The sequence below is a fragment of the Anabrus simplex genome, chromosome 4 (genome assembly GCF_040414725.1).
Source record: "Anabrus simplex isolate iqAnaSimp1 chromosome 4, ASM4041472v1, whole genome shotgun sequence".
In the NCBI taxonomy this organism is placed as follows: Eukaryota; Metazoa; Arthropoda; class Insecta; order Orthoptera; family Tettigoniidae; genus Anabrus; species Anabrus simplex.
In genome coordinates, this window is record NC_090268.1 from 103,067,979 (window position 1) to 103,084,755 (window position 16,777).

At 44.1% G+C, this 16,777-nt stretch overlaps 1 pseudogene; it reads left to right on the forward strand.

The window, feature by feature from the left end:
- The first annotated feature begins 1,685 nt into the window (after nt 1-1,685).
- Nucleotides 1,686-14,147, forward strand: LOC136872185 (electron transfer flavoprotein subunit alpha, mitochondrial pseudogene; annotated as a pseudogene).
- Nucleotides 14,148-16,777: the final 2,630 nt, after the last annotated feature.

Genomic DNA, 16,777 nt, shown 5'->3' on the forward strand with positions numbered 1-16,777 from the left:
CTCTAGTAGTTTCACGTCCTCCTTCAAGAGAGTCCATCCTTCACAGCCATATAGCAGCACACTCCAAATGAATGTTTTGATAAACAATTTATTTTGTTCATTATCTAAGGATTTATTAATTAAGAGCTGCTTCTTCTCCTCAAAAGCTTTCTTACACAGGGAAATTCTTCTTTTTATTTCCACAGTGCATCTGTTGTCATCGGTAATAACTGATCCTACGTAGCAGAACTTGTGAACCTGTTTTATTAAAATATTTCCAATTCTGAGATGTGCCTCTGGCTTCATTTTAGATTTGCTTACATTAATGTTAAGTTGGAAATCTTTTAAGATGGATGTTAATTTGTTTAGCATGATCTGCATGTTTTTCTCATTGTCAGCCAGAAGTGCAATATCGTCGGCAAATCTAATACAGTGTACAGTTGTTCCATTTATTTTAATGCCAGGTGTCTTTGATTTAAACATTTTCATGGCCTCTTCAATGTACAAATTAAACAGAAATGGCGATAAGGAACACCCCTGTCTTACTCCTTTCCTGATCCTCACCTTGCATACTTTTTCATTACTTTAGATGTTTATTCTTTGATTGATGTACAGGTTTAGTATTGCTTTTCTGTCTTTCCAGTCCAAATGTATATCCTTCATAATTTTGAACAGTCTTTTCCACTGAACATTGTCAAAAGCTTTTTCCAGGTCTACAAAAGCTATATATGTATTTCTGTTAAGCTCTAGTCTTCTCTCCAAGATGGTTTTAGGTGCTATAATAGCTTCTCTCGTTCCTACTCCTTTCCTCAACCCAAACTGATCATCATCTAGATTCTGCTCAATTTTCATTTTGATTCTGTTTTTTAATATGCATGTGAATATTTTTGCTGCATGTGAAACAAGGCTTAGTATTCTGTAATTGGAGCATTCAGTTGAATCTCCTTGTGCAGAAGTACTGCTTTGCTTTCTACAAAATCCTCTGGCATATCTCCGTTTTCATAGCAGTACTGGGTGAATAAATCCAGGATCAAGTTATACCCGACGTAAAGTTATTTTTAATGCGAGCGGAAGAAAATGCAGTCAAAGTTCAAACACATTTTAAACACAAAAAACTTAGATGTGCCGTACATACACATCTTTCGAATACAGCAGTTTATTAGTGGAAGGTTTAACTTTCAATAATTATGCTTGTAACGTAACAACGTTACAGGCTGGTCTCTCAACAGATACTCATCCGATATGGTTGCACATGCGGCTTGGCTATTAGCTTCATTGGGACGCGCAAGCCTCCCCGCCACGGCAAGGTCACATGGTTTGCAAGGGAGGACATCCGTATATAAATCTGAAAATCCCAATCTGAGTTTTGGTACGGTGTTACGCCATCCAGTGCGTTGAGGCACACTTAGATAATTTGTCCCACCAGGCGGTTCAAGCTGTCCTACTCTACCCTGACCCACACTATAACAGCATACCTCCGAGATCATCCAGGATGAAAAAAATGGGTTTCTACGTCTTCACACGATCTCTTTTAGGTGATGCCAGAATTTTCAATCGGACTGAAGTGAGCAGACATCGCAGACCATTATATTAGTTTGATTTGGATCTCCTTGATGAAGACGTTTTCATGACGGAAGCTATGCCCGCGCGTATTGCCGTCTTGCAGGACGAACCTGTCTCACGTATGCTACCCGTATGGCTGAACAATGGATTGGAGGATGCAGTCCCCATATTATGGTGACCTCGACTACGACGAGCGGCATCCGAAGTCCATACCAGATGCTGGCCCAAAATATGACGGATCCGCCTTCCTACTGGACCCATGGTAATGACGTATATGATTCGTCTGGCGTTACCTCGCTCTCTCCACACTCGCCACACTCTCCTCTGACGATTATCAGGCGTCAGACTAATTCTGCACTGATCAATGAAGACGACTTGACTCCATGATGCAAGGTTGCCGTCAGGATGGCATTACTCAGCCCTGTTGTGGAGTCTACTCGGTTCCTATGAGCCAATATTCGCAAGTAATGGTCATCAACTTCTTCTATTGAACGCGAGTGACTACGGCGAGAACGATCTTGAGTATTTTTCACACTAAAGGGGTTCTACGTACTACCAACGCCACTACGGTGAACACCAATCAGGTGGGCAATTTTCCTTACGGGGAGGCCTTGCTGATGCCATGTAACATTGTGCTTAGGATTAAATGCTGCAATGAATCGTTGAGGTATATACTGTATATACACACTAAACAGGCCGCAAGCTGCGTTCTGAGCTTGTTGTTTCCAAGGGTTCCAGTTACAGTACACTCTTCTGGACTCTCCCGAGATTGCATGTTTAACCAATAGGTGATGTTATATCGCGTTCCGATGTCTCTTTATCCTGAGATTACTGTCTCAGTGGACATCCTCCCGGAACACCCAAAATACACCTGATCTAAAACTTCCTTTGAGGTTTGTGTAATATAACATTTATTAACTGTACGGATCTTCTCTAGTGAATAAAACAAGTAGTACAGTTGCAATGACTGGTCGAGGTATAGGTACACACTAAACAGGCCACAAACTGCGTTCTGTGCTCGTTATGTCCAAGGGAGTTACGGTCAAAGCAGTATTATTAGTACTTATAAATGATATGAGTAATGAACTGGAATCAGAGATAAGGCTCTTTGTTTCTTGTGGATGATGTTAAAACATATAAAATGATAAAATAATTTACAGGATTGTGCGCAACCAGCTGCAAAAAGACCTCGACAATGTTGCGAGATAGACAGCATCAATGGTATGATGATAAACGGGGATAGAAGCCAGGTTGTGAGTTTCACTAATAGGAAAAGTCCTCTCTGTTTTAATTACTGCGTTGATGGGGTGAAAGTTCGTTATTGGGATAACTATAAGTACCTAGGTGTTAACATAAGGAAATATCTTCATTGGACTGAGCAAGTGGCCGCGTGGCTTGTGTCACATAGCTATAAGCTTGCATTAGGGAGATAGAGGGTTCGAACCCAACTGACGGCAGCCCTGAAGATGGCATTCCGTGGTTTCCCATTTTCACACCAGGCAAATGCCGGGGCTGTACCTTAATAGATCTTCATAGTGGTAATCACACATAAAAGTGAGTGTAAATAAAGGGTACAGATATCTGCACATGGTTATGAGGAGAGGGTATTTAGGGGTTGTAGTAAGGATGTGTAGGGAGAGCCTCCGTGGCTCAGACGGCAGCGCTCCGGCCCCCCACCGCTGGGTTCCGTGGTTCAAATGCTGAACGAAGCAGAGGCGGGACAGGGTTTTCTCCGGGTACTCCTGTTTTCACTGTCATCTTCCATTCCAGCAACACTCTTCACTATAATTTCATTTCATCTGTCAGTCATTAATCCTTGCCCCAGTGGGGTGCGATAGGCTTCCGCAGCCGGCAAAATTCCTATCCTCACCGGTCGAATGACTGGAAACAGTTTGAGGATTTTCATTCAGTAAGGATGTGTAAGAGAGGAGAGGTAAGTCTCTGCTAAGACCCGAACTAGAGTATTGTTCCTATGCACGTGACCCCTCACCAGAATTACTTGATTCAAGAACAGGAAAAAGAATCCAAAGAAAAATCTCGATTTGTTCTAGGTGATTTCCGACAAATAGCAGCGTTACGAAAATATTGCGAAGTTTGGGCTGAAAAGACTTGGAAGAAAGGAGACACAGATTCATGTTCATAATTAAAGTGTTCATTATGCAGTACTTATAGTAAATATGTAACTAAAGCACAATTTATTGCACTACCATTTTGAAACTTCACAACTCGGTTCAATAGAGTCATCGAGGACGGAGCAGATATTTATCGTCAGGCCTTCTGACTTCAGATAGGCGCATGCGCAGCAGCCATACTTACCCCTCGCACCCCTTACCTGTCAACCACGTGACTTCTCGTCAGACCATAATATGTTTATACGACCTTTTTCCTGTATAAAGAGTGGTATTTCCTGCAGCAATGGTAAACTGACCAATTACTAAGAATATCATAAGACACTCAGCATACCAGTCGACGACTGGTGTAAAACAGTAATTCATACTGTTCGTACTTCTAGACCGAATTTGCTATCATTTCGAATGTCCGGCTCCATGGCTAAATGGTTAGCGTTCTGGCCTTTGGCCACAGGAGTCCCGGGTTCGATTCCAGGCAGGGTCGGGAATTATAACCATCATTGGTTAATTCCGCTGGCACAGAGGCTGGGTGTATGTGTCGTCTTCATCATCATTTCATCCTCATCACGACGAGCAGGTCGCCTACGGGAATCAAATCAAAAGACCTGCACCCGGCGAGCCGAACATGTTCTAGGACACTCCCGGCACTAAAAGCCATACGCCATTTCTATTTCCATCATTTCGAATCAGAATTTATGCCCTCTCGACACTTGAATTACAGTAAGTTATAATTTAATTCAAACATAACTAAAGGGGATTTTTTTTTAGTTTCAGGAAGGAAGTATGTGCCGCTACCGACGCCCTTGCCGTGCTACCGGACCCTCTCGTGGACGCCGCTGGCTACTGCTAGGATTTCGATATCTCCGCGAGTTCTTCCTCCATACTTCGCAGCAAGGCTACAAATATATCGCACAACCAGGGCGAAGCATGATCGAGAGGTAAAATAAAAGCAATGTAAATGTAGTTTCATAAGTTGTGCAACAAGATACAAAGTTCAAAAAAATTAGGGGGACATGTTTTGTAACGTCTGATATGTGAACGTTAATTTGGTAGATGGGGTTCCAGTGGTCGTACAGCATACCTTGAGACCTTAGCTACTCAGGGTATGTCAAATAGAAGTTATACCCCATCTGTAGGTGTAACCATGCATTAAACTGTCAGCTGACCCCTCAAAACAAAATGAATAGCGGTGCGTCCGTGTGTCGTGAGGTACACAGACTACTGCGGTCATTTGAGCACGTTGTACGTCAACCAGCACATCCCATGAGACATGTTATCGAGGTTCAAGTCCCAAGGTCCGTCACTTTGATCCGGGAAGGATGGACTTTTCGTGTGTTGCTCTGGATCTCAATGTCTATCCGTCAGTTATTCACCGCTTGTTGAATCGCTACAGTGAGACAGGCCAGTTCACAAGGAGGGCTGGACAAGGTCGTGGACGCATGACAACATCACAGGATGACCTATATCTGACCATCTGTACGTTGCGGCGTCGTTCAGCAACTGCCAGAGAACTGCAACAAGACATCAGGAGGGTCACTGGAGTCACGGTGTCTGACCAGACAGTAAGGAACAGGTTAAGATAAGGGTCCCTACGACCCAGACGTCCTGTTCGAGTGCCCCGTTTAACGCAGCAACATCGCGCAGCTCGCCTTCTGTTTGTCCGTACCCACGTCAACTGGCAACTTCGCCAAAGGAGACCTGTGTTGTTCACAGGCGAGTCCAGATTTCCCCTGACACAGGGTGATGGACGTCAACGTGTATGGAGACACCGTGGTGAGCAGTACATGCCAAATGTTGTCCAGGATGGCGACCGATTCGGACAAGGTTATGTAATGATGTGGAGTGGCATCAGTATTGATGGCCGTACGGATATTGTCGTCGTCCGTAGGATACATCGAGTAGATACTGCTACAGCATATTTTGGTTACTTCATACGGTGTTGGCCCTGAATTCGTACTCATGCACGACAATGCCAGGGCTCATGTAGCGCGCATCATCAGAGCTGTCTTACGAGAACTGGACATTCAAGAGATGGAATGGCCAGCAGTGACTTCCGACCTTAATCCCATTGAACATGTGTGCGATAGGTTTGACAAAAGTGTTCGTGGGCGTCCTATTCCACCGGAGACTCGCCAAGACCTCGAACAGGCTCTCACTGAAGAATGGGACCTGATACCGCAACGTGACCTCCGTCGAATTTTACGGAACATGCCACGTAGGTGCCAAGCTGTGACAAATGCTCCTGGAGGACATACACCATACTGAAGCTCTCCAACTGTGTTAAAAGTCCACCCTGCAGGACTGTCATCACTTTGTTTTCGCCCCTATTTTGACCTTTCTGTCTGTGTTCTGAAAATGAACGCGAATCCATCGATCTTCTTTGGTATACTTCAACGGTAAAGAATTAAGGTTTAGTTGGTAACATACCTGGGTATGAAGTATTGTTTTGTGCAGCATGGCATACGTTCAAAACATGTTCCCCTAATTTTTTGAACCGTGTATTTTCGAACTTTTGTATCCCTTTCTCCTTGCAGGGCTGTAAATTAGGGGTGATTTACGTGTATTTTCCTTTGGAAGTACGAGTTATCCACTTAGATGTATGTCAACTAGTTATCGTAAGTGAAATCAAGGGACAGATAGGATGAGAAAAGAACGTATTTTGTGCCGTGTAGATTTGAGCCCGTCTTTTGAGCAAAGCATAGCAATGGCATGGTTGTCTCTTTCAGAAGTGAACTGCGTAACTCTTCAGATATATTAACTCATGACATCTGCAACTCATCGGCAGCTTTTAAATACTTGTAGGAGCTTGACCATAGGGATAAAAGATTTTCCCCCATCGCATACCACAAATTTCCACACGGTTCGCGTCGCGTGAACGTGGTGGTAAAATCATGTATCATAAATGTCCAGAAAACTCTTCGAACACTTCTGAATAACTGCGGTGGTGGTGGTGATTATTGTTTTAAGAGGAAGTACAACTAGGCAACCATCCTCTATATAACACTAATCAGAGGGAAAAATGGAAGGGGTCCGACACTTCGAAAAATGAAGGTATCGGCCAAAGGAAGGCAAGGGCCACGAAGGGCGTGAAAATGAAAGACTCCCTAGCCCTCGCAAACCTAATAGCGTCGGGGTCGGAAAAGAACAAGAGTTGACCAAGGGAGGTCGGATAGGATAGATGAAAGTGAGGAGCCTGACAATAACTGCGGAACGATGTCAGGGTGTAATATTCTGCTCAACAACGCATCATTTCAAGTGTACATGAAGTACATGTTCCAAGCTTTTGGAGTCAAATTGCCAACAAGTGCAAGAAATATGTCATATGCAGTATCATAATGTTTATAGTGACACTCGGGTGGATGTTCTGCTCTCATATCCTGTTGAAACCAGAGAACGCTTCTGCCATGTGTCTGGAAACATACACCTAGTAAAATGTTGCGCCTTTACTCTGTATCTCTTGGGCGTTATCCATTACACGTTGCTAACATCGAACAATAAGCAACCGTGGCCGACCAGGAAATGTTGTTGGTGCATGAGTGAGAACGTTGGTAGAGAAGTTCTTTTAAAGTTCCCACACCTTCGAAACTAACGTGTGCCATTCATCATTGCAGCCACTACTACCCTCCGCTCAAATTTTGATCGTTCAGGCGCTTTGCTATGCTATGCTGTCTATATACCGTTAGGTTATACACTGACTGACAGAGCAAATGCAACACCAAGAAGGAGTGGTCAGAACTTTATGCCAATTGCAGGGTAGACTGACGTCACTGAGGTATGCTCATGATGTGAAATGCGCCGCTGTGCTGCGCACGTAGCGAACGATAAATGGGACACGGCGTTGGCGAATGGCCCACTTCGTACCGTGATTTCTCAGCCGACAGTCATTGTAGAACGTGTTGTCGTGTGCCACAGGACACGTGTATAGCTAAGAATGCCAGGCTGCCGTCAACGGAGGCATTTCCAGCAGACAGACGACTTTACGAGGGGTATGGTGATCGGGCTGAGAAGGGCAGGTTGGTCGCTTCGTCAAATCGCAGCCGATACCCATAGGGATGTGTCCACGGTGCAGCGCCTGTGGCGAAGATGGTTGGCGCAGGGACATGTGGCACGTGCGAGGGGTCCAGGCGCAGCCCGAGTGACGTCAGCACGCGAGGATCGGCGCATCCGCCGCCAAGCGGTGGCAGCCCCGCACGCCACGTCAACCGCCATTCTTCAGCATGTGCAAGACACCCTGGCTGTTCCAATATCGTCCAGAACAATTTCCCGTCGATTGGTTGAAGGAGGCCTGCACTCCCGGCGTCCGCTCAGAAGACTACCATTGACTCCACAGCATAGACGTGCACGCCTGGCATGGTGCCGGGCTGCCGGGCTAGAGCGACTTGGATGAGGGAATGGCGGAACGTCGTGTTCTCCGATGAGTCACGCTTCTGTTCTGTCAGTGATAGTCACCGCAGACGCGTGTGGCGTCGGCGTGGAGAAAGGTCAAATCCGGCCGTAACTGTGGAGCGCCCTACCGCTAGACAACGCGGCATCATGGTTTGGGGCGCTATTGCGTATGATTCCACGTCACCTCTAGTGCGTATTCAAGGCACGTTAAATGCCCACCGCTACGTGCAGCATGTGCTGCGGCCGGTGGCACTCTCGTACCTTCAGGGGCTGCCCAATGCTCTGTTTCAGCAGGATAATGCCCGCCCACACACTGCTCGCATCTCCCAACAGGCTCTACGAGGTGTACAGATGCTTCCGTGGCCAGCGTACTCTCCGGATCTCTCACCAATCGAACACGTGTGGGATCTCATTGGACGCCGTTTGCAAACTCTGCCCCAGCCTCGTACGGACGACCAACTGTGGCAAATGGTTGACAGAGAATGGAGAACCATCCCTCAGGACACCATCCGCACTCTTATTGACTCTGTACCTCGACGTGTTTCTGCGTGCATCGCCGCTCGCGGTGGTCCTACATCCTACTGAGTCGATGCCGTGCGCATTGTGTAACCTGCATATCGGTTTGAAATAAACATCAATTATTCGTCCGTGCCGTCTCTGTTTTTCCCCAACTTTCATCCCTTTCGAACCACTCCTCCTTGGTGTTGCATTTGCTCTGTCAGTCAGTGTACTTGGTAGCTCTGGGATATAACCAATAGTAAATACCTATAGACTCGAGAGACGGATAGGTTCATATGCTTGAAATAGCTTTCCGGGATTTCCTCATTTCAACTCAGAGGAAATGCTCCAATTAGAACTCTTGTACAGGGTTTTCCGTATAAAACCTGACTGCCCGCACGCGGGTGAGCCACCAGGGACCGCTGGCTACTAGACCACGGGACTAACCTATGGCCCAAAGCCCAGACGCCAGTGGACCCGAGCCGCACCAGGCAGTGTCAAGAAGGACTGATCCCCATAATAACTGGCAAACGAAAGGAAAATGGTTACGACGGCATGCCACATATTCCTAACTAACACAACCTCTGGACTTTTCCAGCCCACATCCTCCTGTGTGCTATGAAAAGATGTTAGGTTTTACGTGTAAGCTCTTTCCCTTTTCTGCCTATGTGGCTTTTCCCTGACCCTTAATATCACGCCTTAACACCACCTTACCAACACAAACCTTGCCTAGTAACGCGTCTAACGTGCAAACAGGCAGGTACTCCTGTAGTACCTTTCCCACTCTTCCCTGCTATCCCTTTTCTCCTTAGAAATAAATAGCATCTCGGAGGCAATGTAGATTGTGTCGATTGCCACGCGGGGGGAGCGGGCTTCGCCCCCCTCCCCCCCAAAAAAAATTCGGCTGAGCCAAGACCGGACGGCCGGCTGGCTTCCTCCACACCCGTTGCCTACCTGACAATAGCTGGCCTGTACTCTGTCTTCGCTTCTTAAATCTGTAGGTAAATCTGATTATACAATATAAGAAAATAAACTCTTACCTTATAGCAAATGTGGAAATGTCCTTCCTCAGTTAAACAGGCACTGTGCCAGTTAAACACATTTCGATTGATATGATTTAGCTCAGTCACTGTAAACTTAATGTTTCTTATTGCAGTTCGTATATTTTCCTTAAGTTCCTCCAGAGTGCGTGAATTTTTTGGTACACTTTGTCCTTCAGAGTACCACACAAATAAAAATCACAGAGTTTCCTATTTTCACACCAGGAAAATGCTGGGACTGTACCTTAATTACGGCCACGGCCGCTCCCTTCCTACCCCTAGGCCTTTTCTATCCCATCGTTGCCATAAGATCTATCCGTGTCAGTCTGGCTTAAAGCAAATTGTAAAGAAAAAACACAGACTGTTAAATCTGGGGAGCTGGTTTACAATGTTGACACGTTTTACAGCTCCTTACGTACTCCAGCACATCCTTTTTCATGTTGGCCCAGAAGAAATCACATGAAATTCTGTGCAATGTTTTGAATTGACCTAAATGAGCACCCAAGTAAGAATAATGGAAGTAATCCATAACCATGGCTCTCGACCCACGGGGAAAAAATCCAGAGAGCTCTATTACGAGCGTTGGGATGAACGAACAATCCCCATTTCATTTGAAAGGACTGGTAACGTAGGGTCTTTGATCAAGGCAGAGCACCCTTGATATTTCTTCTGATTTTCAGACAAGTAATTAAAACTCCATGGATAATTTTGAAGGACACTGAGAGTTCCATTAGAACAAGAATTTTCTTCCAGAGCGTTGGCAGGCGATCCGACACCGTCGAACATCGTGGACAAACAATCATCGACCACATTCTCCTCCTCCCCAACATGAACAATGATAAAATTGTAAGCCGACAAACACACGATCTACCTGCCTTTTGTCCCAAGCATTTTAACATTAACATTCATCTAAGATAGGGCCTGACTGTCAGTGTGAACAGAAAAGGTCTGTGTTCTGAACACGATTGAAATTTCTCAACCCCATAATACAACAGCTAGACATTCATACTCTCAAACATAATATCTATGCTCAGCCTCGTAGAGTAATTTGCTAAAATAAGCAACATGAGCCAAACTGTCATCATTCAACCTCTGGTTCAAAACAGCTGAACCAGCAAAGTCACTAGCATCTCACTGCAATAGTAAGTCTTTCGAAAGGTCGGGACTATGCATCACAAGAGCTTTGCACAGAACACCTTCTAAAAGACAGAAAGTTTCTTCTTGGGATTCATTCCAAACAAAACGAGTATTCTTTCTTTTCAATAGGTTAAGAGGAGCCTAAATGTTAGAAAAATTTGGATTGAACCTTCCAAAAAATCCTACCATAACAAGAAACCTTCTCACTCCTCGAACATTCTTGTGTCTAGGGAATTCCCTGATTCACTTAACGCTATCGGGATTCACAGTGATTCAAGGTTCGGAGATGATGTATCCAAAACATTTCATGTGTTTATAGCACAGAGAGATTTTTTCGTGGCTGACTGTAAAGAGAAAACCAATCAGCAACAGCTGATGAATCGAACCCACATTCTTAATGTCCAAACAACAAAACTTAAAACCAAGTGTCAACGACAACACATAACCTATCTATCATCCATCAATTATTAAATCCATAAAACAATCTAAAATACAAAAATATGCAGAAAGAACAACCAAAAAACTTAGTGACATGAACTAGTCTCCATTGGCCAGGTTTTCATGCGGAGTAACTTTTACATTTACGCCGACCAGTGCAGCACAATTACGGAAGCACTTCACAGCCAGTAAGAAAGTTAAGACAAAACATAACCTGAGTCCTGCTAACTCTTTCTATAACCTAGTCCACCACTTCAAAGACTACCATATTCCAAGAATATCGATGCAAAAACTATAATACAAATATTTACAGCACCCCGGCCCTATTGTCAAGCTTACACTCACTATTCACGCATCTCTAACTATCGATCGAAAAAGGACAAAAAGCCATCATACTGATGACCGTAAACATTTTATACACACTTCATTCATGGTGGTTTTGCGGTTCTTCTTAATAACTTAATGTTAATATAGACACTGCACATAACATACATGTCGCGACCGACGAATACAGGCACAACACAACCGGAATGAGACTTGCAGAGTTTACTCTCGTCTGTCCTCAGATATTAACACCTGGGATTTCATAAAGTTTACCGATTGTGATAGTGGTATGTGCAGATCTTTCCCCATTCCTCCAGCGGCCATAATAATTCCTTGCAAATTTACCCGCGGCCTGGTGATACAATTCTGACACGTGTAGATACTTCTCTGGCATTTAACCGATGTATTACTCTTATGGACAATATTTTAAATATACTCCCCGAGATATGAAATTTTGTATAACCTTCCCAAAAATTCCTAATAATAACTTCCTTTTTAATGTAGGCCGAAATGTCTTCAGATCATTACTAATTAATGACATATATTTCTGTGATATCTGAATATTTTCCGAAGATCTGTCGCTTCTATTGGGGTTCGCATCAGGTAAAGCGAAGCAAAAGAACAATAAACATGGATCTAAATTATAGACTTACTTGCCCAATCTACAGTAAAATGGAGACTCACCTTCTCACATGCCAAATAATATGACTCCCACTGCGATTCTTTTTTAATCATTAAGTTATGAATTCACTATGGAATAGTGATAGTGATACTTCCCGATTTGCCCCATTTTCACACCTGGCAAATGCTGAGGTGTATTTTAATTAAGGCCACGGCCGATTATTTACCACTCGTAGCCCTTTCCTAACCCATCGTCGTCATAAAACCTATCTGTGTCGATGAGACATCAAGCCATTTGTAAAAAGAAACTTCTCGAATTTTGACCAGTAACTTCCGATACTTGCGAATTTGTACACGTTGGATTACTGATCACTTCGCAGTATATTTTCCAGCAGGAGTAATGGTTTACAATTGTCCCTTCAGTTGAAAAGACTGCAGAGTGTATTAATTTTTGCTGAACATAACCATGAGAAGTTGGCTCCAATTACTCAGACTGCTTTAACTGCTGACAAGAAACTGGGTGGAGAGATATCTGTCCTTATTGCTGGTACCAAAAGTGGTCTGGTTGCAGAGCAAGTTTCAAGCTGTGGGAATTTATTTATTTATTCAGTGATGAACATAACAGGCTTTTTGCCCAATTACAATGTTCACAATATCCAGTACAATTAATAGTTACACTACTAAACATTAAATAAAAAAGACAATACAAAGAATACAATGAACTACCCAAACAATACAAAGTTGGTAATACAATAAAAATATACAGTTACTACATTCATAATTATTTTACAGTGGTGCCTAACACAAAGTAACACATTCAGTTATACAGTTAAATTATACAGTCTTAGTCTTAAACATGACACATTATACAAAATAATATTCTAAAAAGAGAAATAACATGTTTAATTTTTAGATCATTTGAAAACAGTGCATTCAAATAGAAGAGAAATAAAAGAACAACTAGAAGAATGAAATAAAACATATACAGAAAACAGAGATAATATTCAACAGTATGTGCGTTATCACACGACAATTCAAAGTTGATTCGATTCGTGAAAAAGATATCCAAATTATATGTATTTAATGTATTATAAAGTTTCAGAATTTTATTAAGAAGAGAATTCTTATGGGCTTCTGTGCGGCATTTCTTAATGTAAAACAAATTCTTGAACCTGCCAGACTTCCGAGGAACGTAAAATGGTATCCTTCGAAGTAACTCTTCATCATCAATTTTACTATTCAATATTTTATACAAAAATAACATCATGGACTTTTTACGTCTTTGTTCCAAAGTTTTAACACCAAAGTGTGATAACATTGTGGAGTAGGACAGAAATGTCGGGTACTCGTGTGACTGTTTCCAGTAAATTGCTTGAGTTGCTGTTGCAGAGGATGGTGCTTCCAATGGCTTTATTGCTGAGAGCCTCAATCCTCTTGTTTTAGTTTCTTAGAAGCAGTAGAACTTCACTCATGTTGTGGCTGGTGCTGCAGGTACCAAATATGATCCTGTTGCAGAGCAAGTTTCAAATGCCGTGGGAATTGCTCGAGTTGCTGTAGCAGAGGATGATGCTTTCAATGGCTTTATTGCTGAGAGCCTCAATCCTCTTTAGTTTCTTAGAAGCAGTAGAACTTCACTCATGTTGTGGCTGGTGCTGCAGGTACCAAATATGGTCCTGTTGCAGAGCAAGTTTCAAATGCCGTGGGAATTGCTCGAGTTGCTGTAGCAGAGGATGATGCTTTCAATGGCTTTACTGCTGAGAGCCTCACTCCCCTTGTTGTAGTTTCTTAGAAGCAGTATAACTTCAATCATGTTGTAGCTGGTGCTGCTGCATTTGGAGAGGCTTCCTTGCCTCTTATTGCAGCCAAGTTAGATCTATCGTTTGTGTCAGATATTACTGGAATTAAGGCAGTAGATACATTTGCCATAACAATTTATGCAGGAAATGCCATCCTTAATATGAAGTTCAAAGATGCTGCAAAGGTCGCTAGTATACGAGGCACACATTTTGAACCACGCTATGCTACCATATGAGGTGGTGGTGGTGATTATTGCTTTAAGAGGAAGTACAACTAGGCAATCATCCTCTATATAACACTAATCTGTGATAAAAAATGGAAGGGATCCGACACTTCAAAAAATGAAGACATCGGCCAAAGGAAGACAAGGGCCACGAAGGGCGTGAAAATGAAAGACTCCCTATCTCTCGCAAAGGTGGTGGTGGTGGTGGTGGTGGTGGTGGTGGTGGTGGTGGTGGTGGTGGTGGTGGTGGTGGTGGTGGTGGTGGTGGTGGTGGTGGTGGTGGTGGTGATTATTGTTTTAAGAGGAAGTACAACTACGCAACCATCCTCTATATAACACTAATCAGAGAGAAAAAATGGAAGGGATCCGACACTTCGAGAAAAGAAGGTATCGGCCATAGAAAGACAACGGCCACGAAGGGCGTGAAAATGAAAGGCTCCCTAGCCCTTGGAAACCTAACAGCGTTGGGGTCGGGAAAGAACAAGAGTTGACCAAGGAAGGTCGGATAAGATAGATGGAAGTGAGGAGCCTGGCACAAGTAAGTGGAAGCAATGCCAGGACTCAGCTGAGGGCTTCGTGGTCGCCAACCCACGCTCCAAAGTTCAGAGCCCCTGCGGCCCCTTTTAGTCGCCGCTTACAACAGGCAGGGGATACCGTAGGTGTTATTCTACCACCCTCACCCACAGTGGGTTAATCATATCTCACCTTCTGCCAGACGAAGTAAGTTTATAAAACTTGTAAATGGTACTTTTGATATACTGAATTCATGAATTCCCATTCTATAAAGCCGTCCACTCGAAAGTGCTTTGGGTTGTACTCGGAGATTCAGGAGGGAGTCCTGTGCAAATTTTACTGAGTGTGCGAAGATATGAAAGTGGTGGTGGTGGTGGTGGTGGTGGTGGTGGTGGTGGTGGTGGTGATTACTGTTTAAAGAGGAAGTACAACTAGGCAACCGTCCTCTATATAACACTAATCAGAGAGAAAAAATGGAAGGGATCCGACACTTCGAAAAATGAAGGTATCGGCCAAAGAAAGACAAGGGCCACGAAGGGCATGAAATTGAAAGACTCCCTAGGCCTCGCAAACCTAAGAGCGTCGGGGTCGGAAAAAACAAGGGTTGACTAAGTGAGGTCGGATAGGATAGATGAAATGGAGGAGCCTGGCACAAGTAAGTGGAAGCAATGCCAGGACTCTGCTAAGGGTCCCGTGGTCGCCAAACCACGCTCCAAATTTCAGAGCCCCTGGGGCCCCCTTTAGTCGCCTCTTACGATACCGCCCCCACCCACAGGGGGACGAAGATATGAAAGTAGGTAAACATAGAGCTTTACTTCCACTCCAGAAAGGCTTCCTTACAATCATTCGATCTGTGCTGTGTTCTTTTACGGACCTGAAAAGTGCTCTAAAACTTGAAATATTTGCTGACATGTAGACTGATCAAGATAATCTGGAAAACGTTGGTTTTTTTTTCTCATATTAGAGCAACTGGCGTTCTTATGACAATCCTCTACGGGCAGAACTCAAGAATCGTTTGCGTCTTATAATCATGAGCAGAAATGTGGCAGATATGTCCCTGAACAGCTCCTCTTCCGTAATAATAGAAGAGGTGGTGGTGATGGTGGTGGTGATTATTGTTTTAAGAGGAAGTACAGCTGGGCAAACATCCTCTATATACACTAATCAGAGAGAAAAAATGGAATGGGTCCGACACTTCGAAAAATGAAGGTATCGGCCAAAGGAAGACAAGGGCCACGAAGGGCGTGAAAATTAAAGACTCCCTAGGCCTCCATAGGTAATACCGTCGGGGTCGGAAAAGAACAAGAGTTGACCAAGGAAGGTCGGATAGGATAGATGAAAGTGAGGAGCCTGGCACAAATGGAAGCAGTGACAGGACTCAGCTAATGGTCCCGTGTTCGCCAATACACGCTCCAAAGTTCAGAAACCCTGGGGCCCCTTTTAGTCGCCTCTTACGACAGGCAGGGGATACCGTGGGTGTTATTCTACCGCCCCCACCCACAGGGGGAAGGGGTCGGATATGCTAGATGAAAGTGAGGAGCCTGGCACAAGTAAGTGGAAGCAATGCCAGGACTCAGCTAAGAGCCCCGTGGTCGCCAACCCACGCTTCAAATTTCAGAGCCCCTGGGGCCCCTTTTAGTCGTCTCTTACGACAGGCAGGGGATACCGTGGGTGTTATTCTACCGCCCCCACCCACAGGGGAAAGCAGTAGAAGATAACGCGAGCGATATCTCATATTTTCACGGGTCTACAACCTAGAATGGAAGATGCACTTTCGATGATTGAAGAGGAGACGGAGTTGAGAGATCTTACTCTTGAAGATTTGCCTTTGACGCCTACGATGCCGAATGCTGAACTCAAGGCCTACGCTACTTGTCAGGTTATGTTGCTTGTAAGCATCGGTCCATAGATCGATCCCCGGCTCATCACACCGGTGAAAAAATGAGTAAATCTCCAGATGACAATGACAACGGCTGGAGTGTCGAACTTTCTCGGAGTGGAGTTAATAAATCCATCAGATGATTGTTACGATGCTGTTTTAAACAGTTTGAAGTTATGCTTTCCACTTTTCATAATACCTGTACGACTTTTTCGTAGAGGGTGAAAGTGATGACAAATTTGTGGAAAGT